The sequence below is a fragment of the Strongylocentrotus purpuratus genome, unplaced genomic scaffold, assembly GCF_000002235.5.
Source record: "Strongylocentrotus purpuratus isolate Spur 01 unplaced genomic scaffold, Spur_5.0 spur5_scaffold_2, whole genome shotgun sequence".
NCBI classification, from domain to species: domain Eukaryota; kingdom Metazoa; phylum Echinodermata; class Echinoidea; order Camarodonta; family Strongylocentrotidae; genus Strongylocentrotus; species Strongylocentrotus purpuratus.
The window spans coordinates 145,951-155,661 of record NW_022145605.1 but is presented as its reverse complement, the minus strand read 5'-3'; the positions used below and the strand labels follow the sequence as shown (position 1 = coordinate 155,661).

Below are 9,711 nucleotides of genomic sequence, written 5' to 3'. Positions count from 1 at the left end.
AAGAGATAATTTGTTCCGCGGCACTTCGATTTGATTTATAACGAAAATGGCCTAATCACATTATTTTACATAGGGCTTACCCTTTACACTTTTTAAAGGGAAATCCAACCTTAACAGACAACTATACTTTTAAAAAATAGCAAATTAAATCTGACAAAAAAATAAGGTGGTTATGGATTGTTGAAAGCTGTAATCACTAAACCTAAGGGCATTTTAAATTGGCTGAATCGGTAATGTCACTATGACGAGCTGCTGGACTACTTTCCCATTTATTTCAACACACAAAATGATTAAAATATTTTTTTCTTCAAAATGTATGATTCACGAGTGGTTTTTCTATGTAGAGGACCTGTAATAATGTGCTATTCATAATATATTTTGAGTAGTTCTCAAAGGGAGAAGGCACTTAAAATAAAAAGAGAATTTATTATATTTCATTAACAAATGGGAGAGTTGTCCCATGACTACAGGTGTAATAATAATAATAATAGTGGGTTCTTGTGTAGCGCTCATGTCAGTCAGATTTGACCCTCCTGGCGCTCCCGATTATTACCCTGGCTTTAGCACGGCTGCCATACGGCGCTCTAGCATTTCATTGAGATATGCATGGATTTAGTGATCTCATATTTATATATTATCACAACTCCCTTTATATTGGCCCGATTTATTTCAAACTTTCGCCTTTCTATTTCTCTTATTTTTCAGCTTCCATTTCAATGAACTTATTACAAGGGTTGGATTGTCTTTTAAGGCTCGTTCAGATATGATGCTGGAGTTGACATAAAGTTCTATATGCTTTACATTTCTATATATTATAATACAGAGATCACTGAATATGCGCAGTCCAAAATATACAAAAACATGTAGGTCCTTTGTTACCGTTCACTTTAAACATAAAACAAAACTGCAGCATTTTTGGAATTTTTTGGGCGGTTCACGTGCCATACCTGAATAAAGTCTTAAGTGCTTAAGATTGGAATAGATTTTTATTGACTCTAACTCATTCAATTTTTCTCTATTACCAACTTATATAATTTGCCACAGGTTTTAGGAATTGACATTGTGATATGAAGGGGGTGGGGTCGAGTATGAGACTGATCTACTACATAAGCATTATGAAACAGGTCTACTTCATAAATAGTAATAACAAATTTATGCAAATACAGAGATCTTTTACCCAAAGTGTTAATATGGATGTTTGTAAACCCTGGAATTCATTAAAATGGCAAGTGACATGAATGGGCATCTCAGTTCTACATCTAAGCTATTCAGGTTCGTGGCTATAACTCACCCCCCCCCCCCACCCATCTCTCTCTCTCGATATCTCTATAATGAAGGGGAAAGTAACCTCTGTGTGTGTGTAGACCTCATTTTGGAAATATTCCTCTTCAGCTTGGACTCATGGTTTAGATTTTGGGTGGAATCTCCTGTATAATGCAAGTGCTGCTTGATCCAGGGTACATACACGCAAAGAATTCTAATGCATGAATATAGAGCAAAAAGAAAGGAAAACAAGTTAAGAAAAACTTTTATCCATTTTAAAACTAGAATGTAAACAATGAATTAAATAATGAATTCTGTCAGAAAAGTGCAGTTTCAAAGATTTATCAGAAATAAAATAATCTCTCATTGCTCACAAACAAAATATAAAAACATACCTTTGCATTTTAAACATTTGTTGTCAATGCAAACGTGAATCAGGATTTTTTTGCAAATAATTATCAATACAATTCTAGTTTGCTGATGAGAGTAGAATCAAAGCTCTATTGCTAAGGAGGGAAAAGAACACTGTTTGAAACTCAAAAAATATGGTCGGTTATTGCAATATACCTGCAGGTTTTAGTGATCTAAAATTAATTGAATTTTATATATTTGAAACTTAGGAAAAATAAGCATTTCGAATCAGTGTCATGATCAGGGAAAAATTAAAAATATATGTACAGAAATAATACAAGTACATCTACACAATTACCGATAATGGCTTCAACTGTGTCACGAGGCTGCTGAATGCTGATCCAGGAGGTTGAGAGAAAGTAGCATTTTCTGCATGGTCTCACATCAATATAGGCCTACTGTGTCCACAATATGCTTTGAATCCACTGTTTGGCAAAAGATGTCAAAAGATGCCTACAATTAATAAGAACAAAAATAAAGTTAAAACAAATTGAACGGTTGATGCATGTGCAACACACATACATGTAGGCCTAGATCTACTACAAACTGCTTTGTACGGCCTGCGGGGGAGGAATTTTGTTTACCATTTACGGGTCTAGCTGTTTATTTCCAGATGAGGGCTTCTGTTTATATTGTGCGAAACTGCGAACACACCATAAAGTGATTAAAGCCCCCTTCCCCGCTTGTCTTGAAATTAGGGTGCGTTGCAGAAACGGAGTACCGCCTTAACGCACTCTTTCGGAGGAATAAGCGCGGGGGGGGGGGGGGGACGGCGGCTTGTCTGATTATCAAGATATTTATGATTGGAATTCAAAATTTCAAAAAACGTTTTCCCCAATGGTTTTATAACACTAGTCTATTGGGGAAAATGAGTATGGTGAAACCGGTCACTCAAAAGTCAAAGATTTTTACTTTTTGAGGCACTTCATCAAGTTCATGATCATTTTGAAGCGCAATTTTGTTAGGGCTTCAATATTACACCATATCACTGACACTGATAATACGTAGGGCCATGCATCATAGATTTAACATTGTTAAACGATGCCTTTAAAGCCATGTGTAGGTGAATGCACAAACTTGCATCAAGATCTAACATAAAAATACATGGATGGGACAATACAATACATTTCTCATCTTTGCGGCAGGCGTTGAAAGCACTCCTAGTAGACACGATCATACATTAATTACTACGTTTCAAAACAGAAAACAGTTACTGCACATATCGCAAATAAATTAGGTAAATCTAAGACTTACCCATATTGAAGAATAGCAGGGGAAAACAAAGTAATAAAAAGATTTTGTCTCTCTGCTCTGGCTCCTGTAGCTGTTGAGGATAGGAATGGCTGTCTTGCTGTCTTGTGTGTGTGTGATCATAAGGCATGGCCTGGCTGGGTACACGCGCACACACACTGCATGCATTGATTACATGTGCACACACACACACACAGTGCCAGCTGTGTAGCCGTTTAAAAAAGGCGGCAGTCGCATTTTGGGGTTTTGGGGCTTGTATAGTCTTGATCAATATTGCAGACCTTACAGGGCATATGTCAAGATGTTGCACAATCTGTAAAATAAAACTATTAATATAATGACTAATGACATTTTAGAGTTTTTCATCCCTGTTTTGGGGTTTTTAAATAAATATAGTCAGACTGATTCAGAGGCGGCGCTAGATCTTACTGATTTCTATTTGTTTCAACTGGTTTTCAAATCCATTGACATGGGCTCGATCTGCTGGTTTGTAAAGGTTTCTAATGGTAATTGACTTAAGATTTTTACACCCATGTTCAAACCATTAGAATCTACTGGTTTCTATCGGATTCTAGTGGTCTTCAAAATCATTAGGCTCTACTGGTTTTGTAAAGGTGTCTAATGGTTTGACTTAAGATTTGTGCATCCATATTCAAACCATTAGATCTTACTGGTTTTTATTGGTTTCTACTGGTCTTCAAACCAATTGGTTTGTTAAGGTTTCTAATGGTTTGACTTAGGGTTTTTAGACCCATGTTAAAACCATTATATTCTTCTGGTTTCTATCGGACTCTAGTGGTCTGCAAAACCAGTAGGCTCTACTGGTTTTGTAAAGCTGTCTAATGGTTTGACTTAGGATTTTTACACCCATGTTAAAACCATTAGATTCTTCTGGTTTCTATCGGATTCTAGTGGTCTTCAAAACCATTAGGCTCTACTGGTTTTGTAAAGGTGTCTAATGGTTTGACTTAGGATTTTTACACCCATGTTAAAACCATGAGATTCTTCTGGTTTCTATCGGATTCTAGTGGTATTCAAAACCATTAGGCTCTACTGGTTTGTTAAGGTTTCTAATGGTTTGACTTAGGATTTTTACACCCATGTTAAAACCATTAGATTCTTCTGGTTTCTATTGGATTCTAGTGGTCTTCAAAACCATTAGGCTCTACTGGTTTTGTAAAGGTGTCTAATGGTTTGACTTAGGATTTTTACACCCATGTTAAAACCATTAGATTCTTCTGGTTTTTATCGGATTCTAGTGGTCTTCAAAACCATTAGGCTCTACTGGTTTGTTAAGGTTTCTAATGGTTTGACTTAGGATTTTTACACCCATGTTAAAACCATTAGATCCTACTGGTTTCTATCGGATTCTAGTGGTCTTCAAAACCATTAGGCTCTACTGGTTTGTAAAGGTGTCTAATGGTTTGACTTAAGATTTGTGCATCCATGTTCAAACCATTAGATCTTAATGGTTTCTACTGGTCTTTAAACCATGACAGTCTACTGGTTTGTAAAGGTTTATACTGGTTTTACTTCACAGTTCCTCCTGATCACCATTAGACTCTAATGGTTTCTTGAAAACCAGTAAAACCATTAGAATGTCTTTACTGGTTTCTACTGGTTTCTAAAGGAATTTCGACCTGGGTGCAGTCGTGCAACCGTAGATAATAATAATGATAATAAATAACAGGTATTCTGTAACGTTTTTATAATGCAAAAAATAATATTGGCAATAGTTATTTCATTAACTCAAGCTCGAAAGATAAGCGATTTGGTAAGCCTGATATCTCAACAATACACACAAAATGAAGAAAAAATAAACTAATAGAAATCGAGGAAAGAGATAAAAAAAACAAATATGATTTTGGTTATCTGAAAATGAGATGCATTAAAATGATATTTTACGTGGTGTAAGTTCATTTTTTATTTTTCATCCACAAAGCATTTGTTCACTAAATCTAGTTTTCATAGTATATTTGTAAAGCGCTTAGAGACACTTGTAGTAAGCGCTATATAAAAGCTAAATATTATTATTATATTTATCGAGAAATCAAGAAAAAAATTACTGCTGTTATGACCTGACCATGTCAATGAAGATAACCTTAAACATACCTGACATGCATCGTCAAATTCCATACACAGCATTTTCCACTTCAGATGTACATCCAGTAAAAAAAAGCAGGTTACCTAAAGGAATGAGACCCTGAATAAAAGTAGAACAAAAGTATTTACAATATTTACAATTACATAAGCGGACAAGAAGAGAAAAACTCAATGACGGGAGTCTATATAATCACAAATCCACGGATGAGATCAGAGGATTCGGAATTACCTGTATGGGGCTAAAATCATCAAAAACCTTTCATTATATGTTTCTTTATAAGAATCTAGAAAAAAATGTTACATTTTCAACTAGATCTTTTCTAATCCTCCACCTCTCACATGGTTCAACCGTAAGCCTACTGTATAATTTCACGATTGTTTTTTGTAGTGCAGTGTAATGTTTTCGAGAAAATATGAAGCATAAGAAGACTGAACAAATACCAAGTGAGGGAGTTGCAAAAGCTGTTGATGATGCACAAGAAGCTGATTCTCGATCTTCCTTTTTGTTTCTTCATCTCCTGGTTGAAGGATGTAAAACTGATTCACTGGAACCTTGTACCCAAGCGATTCATTGATCTGTATGTGAAATGATCCATCAACTTGTTTCAATCTCATTGAACCATTATAGTGAGACAATATTATATTGAGCAGTATTTTAAGGGAAATCCAAGCTTGATAGCAAACTACTCTGAAGTTTGAAGTTTTGAAGTTTTATTTATTCCACATTTTACATAGAAAAACAGTTTATACTATTTTCTTTTTTATACAGGCATATATTATTATAAGAATAGATTTCACACAAGAAAAAAAAATTATTAAGCAAAATTAGAGAATTCAGATCAAATATAATGTACAGAAAATAAATACAAAATTTCGAAATATGTATATATAACAGGCTTGGTAGAACAATGTAAAATGTGGGGAGCCTAAATAAAAAGCATAGCTTGTATGTGAATAGGCTCCCGTACTGAGTAACACAATATAGTAGGCTTGGATTTAAAAGATATTATAGGAGGCGAAAACGGAGTAGTATAGTATGATATTCAAGAGACGTACATGGAGAGTGAATTTGAGAAGAAACAAGAAATAGAAACTAGAAATTGAATTCGTCATGGTGACGAATTAGGTGGTCTGTTTTCAATTTTATGATCATTGAAAAGTCAAAAAAGAAAAAAAAAAAAAAATTGTTGGAGACGCCCGGACTCGAACCAGGGACCTCGAGGTCGGAAGTCAAGCGCGTTACCGATATACCAAAACATTTCCCATAGAGAATACACGTAAACGGAAAATGAAATTCTCAAATCCCACTTTGCAAGTGAAATATGAGCATGATCCCGTCATCTAATCGAGAAATAAATGGCACACTTGTGATAGCTTATTGTCTCAGCTACAACATACTCAAAGCTCAGCGTAAACAAAGATAAAACGACAGAGATATTGCTCGCGACAGACGAGAATGTAGAATCCAGTTTTGAGAAAAAGTCATGTCCCATAGAGAATACACGCAAAATGTGAAAAATTGACATGCCTCCTTTAATCGCGAAAATACGCCATGATGCCCTTGTCAAAATGAAATATCGTGGTCACTGCATTTGTAGACAATATTCTCAGGTAGAACATATCAAAATTTGGAAGAAAATTAATCAATATTTACAAAGATACAATCAATTTTCCAAAAATATGATGACGTCATAATATGCAAATTGAAATTTTGAGTTCGGAGGCCATTATGATGACGTCATGAGTCAATTGAGGGTCAAATGAGACATGGAATCATATCTCCAACTCATGCTTTTTCTAACCATGATATAAAAGTTGGGGTCAATGGACTATCTGAAGAGCTATTATGATTTTTAAAATGGCATGTTTTTGATCAAATTTGCATTATATTGCCCATAGCAGCACGCGCGGATTTTGAACTTTGACGCGCGCTCACAGCCTTATGAAAGGTCAAGGGTGACTGAAAAAAAATGTAAATTGTCATTTACGGTAAGAGGAATCTAAATCATGTAAAAATTTTGAATTTGACCTTTTCCGCGCGCTATGAGCGCGCGCAACGCGCGCGGGGACACTTACGGACGGAAAATTTTGAAATGCTTAAAATGACCTGATTCGTACTCTCCTTTAATAGTTAAGTGATTTTGAGCATTTGTAAATTTTGACGCACGCGTACGTGCGCGTCGTGACCTTTATGTGACCTTTGATGACATGACCTGTTGACCCTTGACCTGAAGTATATGTGATATGAATATGAATGACCTTTGCTTATGCATCACGAAGATATGATGGATAACGTGATTTCACAAAATGGCGCCTGGATGACGTCACGATGACCTGATGACCTTGAAAATGTTCCTGTCACGTATCATGACAATGACCTATGACTGTGTCAAAATTGAAAGAAATTAACACGACCGATCTTGAGTTAATCGATAAACAAAAAACGGGAAGAAATAAAAATAAAGAATAATAAATAAATAAATAAATAAATAAAGAAAGAAAATTCTGACGAAAACAATAGGTGGTCTGTTGACAACAGACCACCTAATAAAGAGTAAAGAGAATAATATAATAGTGATAAGTAGGAGAAGGTGAAGAAGGGAAGAAAGAGGAAGAAGAGGAAGACGAAAAAGAAGTGGAAGAAGAAGAGGCAGAGGAAGAACTAGAAATGCAATCGTGTCACAACGATGTGCGTGCAATGACGCCATGTTTCTACGTGTCAAACGAAAGAGCTTCTCTCGGACTATCCAGAGCAATTCGTACGAAGTCTGTAGCTTCTTTGATATTGGAGATAGGTAGGGCGAAAGAAATGCCTCAACAGTGACCTTGATTGGATGGTAGTGACTATGCCTACGAAGTTTGAAAGAAATTGGGATAGGGAAAGAACCTAGAAAGGGCTCGCAAGCACTGCGTGCAAAAACTAGCGGGATTTGGTGCATTATGTTCGTCATTGCAATAAAGATCGTTCTGGGAGCCAAAAGCGTGAACCCGATATGTCCCATAGACAATGCGTGTAATGCATGGGCGGAAAAACTACAGGATCTGTACTATGACCGGGGTTAAATTGTTTTTTCTCTCTCTCTTGATGTCTCTTTATGGGCCGTATTTGGTATCATTAGAAGGAAAATTACATGGTTGTTATTGTAAACCACTCTCTTTTTTTTCTATGATAATCCTATCGAAACACGTGATGTAAAATAGATTTATAGTACAAAATGGCGTTTTTAATGACCCCCTTGACCAATTTCAAAAATCCGGCCACGAGGTGCCCTGCGTACTGCAACTCGAAATGACACTGCAAAATTTCAAGGAAAAAAAAGGATGTTTAGGGGGCGAAAGAAAGTCTGAGAAATGACGTCATAGCCGATACGTGTTATAATATTGGGCGGAAACTCGGCGGAAATCGTAAAGTGACCCTTATTCAAATGTGATTTACTCAAAAATTTCTGTATGAACATATACCATACTTGGTATCATTTGAAAGGGCACTTCATTGCGGTCAGTTTAACACCATTGTCATCTGCGCGCAATGTACTGCAAGCATTATAGGCGCTATTACGTAATGCATAGCAAATTCATCATTTTTGGCGATAACTTTGTGCTGACATATTCGAATTTTACCAAACTTGGCAAACAGTTGTCACGTATATTGATACATATGTCTGCCAAGTTTCATTGATATAGGTATAAAGATCGCGATTTTAGAGCAAGCTGAAGTTATTTTGGAATTTTCTCGAAAATGGCGAATTTGGAGGGCATTTTTCTCAAAGTCGGTCAGTGTAAGGGTATATAATTTTGTATATGGCTGGAAAGGGCATATCTTCAAGTATCTAAATCCAAAAAAGGGTACGGGTTTGCCAAGCCATTATGGAGATACGGCCACAGAAAGAAAGCCAATTCCCAGAACTTTAGAGGGCGCTATTTATGTTTTGCATAGCCATTGGAGCGTGAAATTTGGCATGGCTATGTGCAATTATGAGATAAGGATAATGTGAGATTTAAACACAAAACGGAATTTATATGAGAAAGTTATGGCAGTTTTAGATTTTTAGGGGTTCATTTTTCAAGAATTTGAGAGATTTTTGACGGAGTCAGTTTCAGACTTAAATTTTGAGTACGAAGATGGCATTTTGAAGGTCAAGTCATACGTCGCAGATGAAAGAACATCTCTTTGATTTTCTAGAGGAATTTGTTAGAAGTTTGTAGGATCTAGGATAGTGGAGATAGGAAGGAAGAAAGAAAGGCCTTAAAATGGTCCAGAAACGGACAAAATGGCGCCTGGACGGTCATGCATGAGTGATTTCGAAAATCGAAAAAGTAGGTGACCTTGATGAGATGCTAGAGACTATGCCTATGAAATTTAAAATGAAAAGGACATGAGGAAAGCACTTAACTAGGAATAACAAACACTACGTGCAAAACGAATGTGATTCCGGACGACAAGAAGAGGAGGAAGAAGTAAGACTAGAAATGCAATCGTGTCACAACGATGTGCGTGCAATGACGCCATGTTTCTACGTGTCAAACGAAGGAGCTACTCTCGGACTATCCAGAGCAATATGTAAGAAGTATGTAGCTTCTGTGATAGTGGAGATAGTAAGGGCGAAAGAAAGGTCACCAAAACGGCCCGAAACGGAAAAAATGGTGCCTGGACGGTCACACATGAGGGTTTCCGGAGAACGA

The 9,711-nt window shown here is 36.4% G+C and overlaps 1 long non-coding RNA gene across 1 annotated transcript; it reads right to left on the bottom strand.

Annotated features, from left to right (window-relative positions):
• Positions 1-697: 697 nt before the first annotated feature.
• LOC100892891 lies at positions 698-3,050 on the bottom strand. The gene is made up of 3 exons (XR_143638.3): positions 2,929-3,050; positions 1,973-2,127; positions 698-1,477 (listed from the first exon to the last, which is right to left on the bottom strand). It is a non-coding gene; the product is annotated as an uncharacterized LOC100892891 (long non-coding RNA).
• Between the last annotated feature and the right edge of the window lie 6,661 nt (positions 3,051-9,711).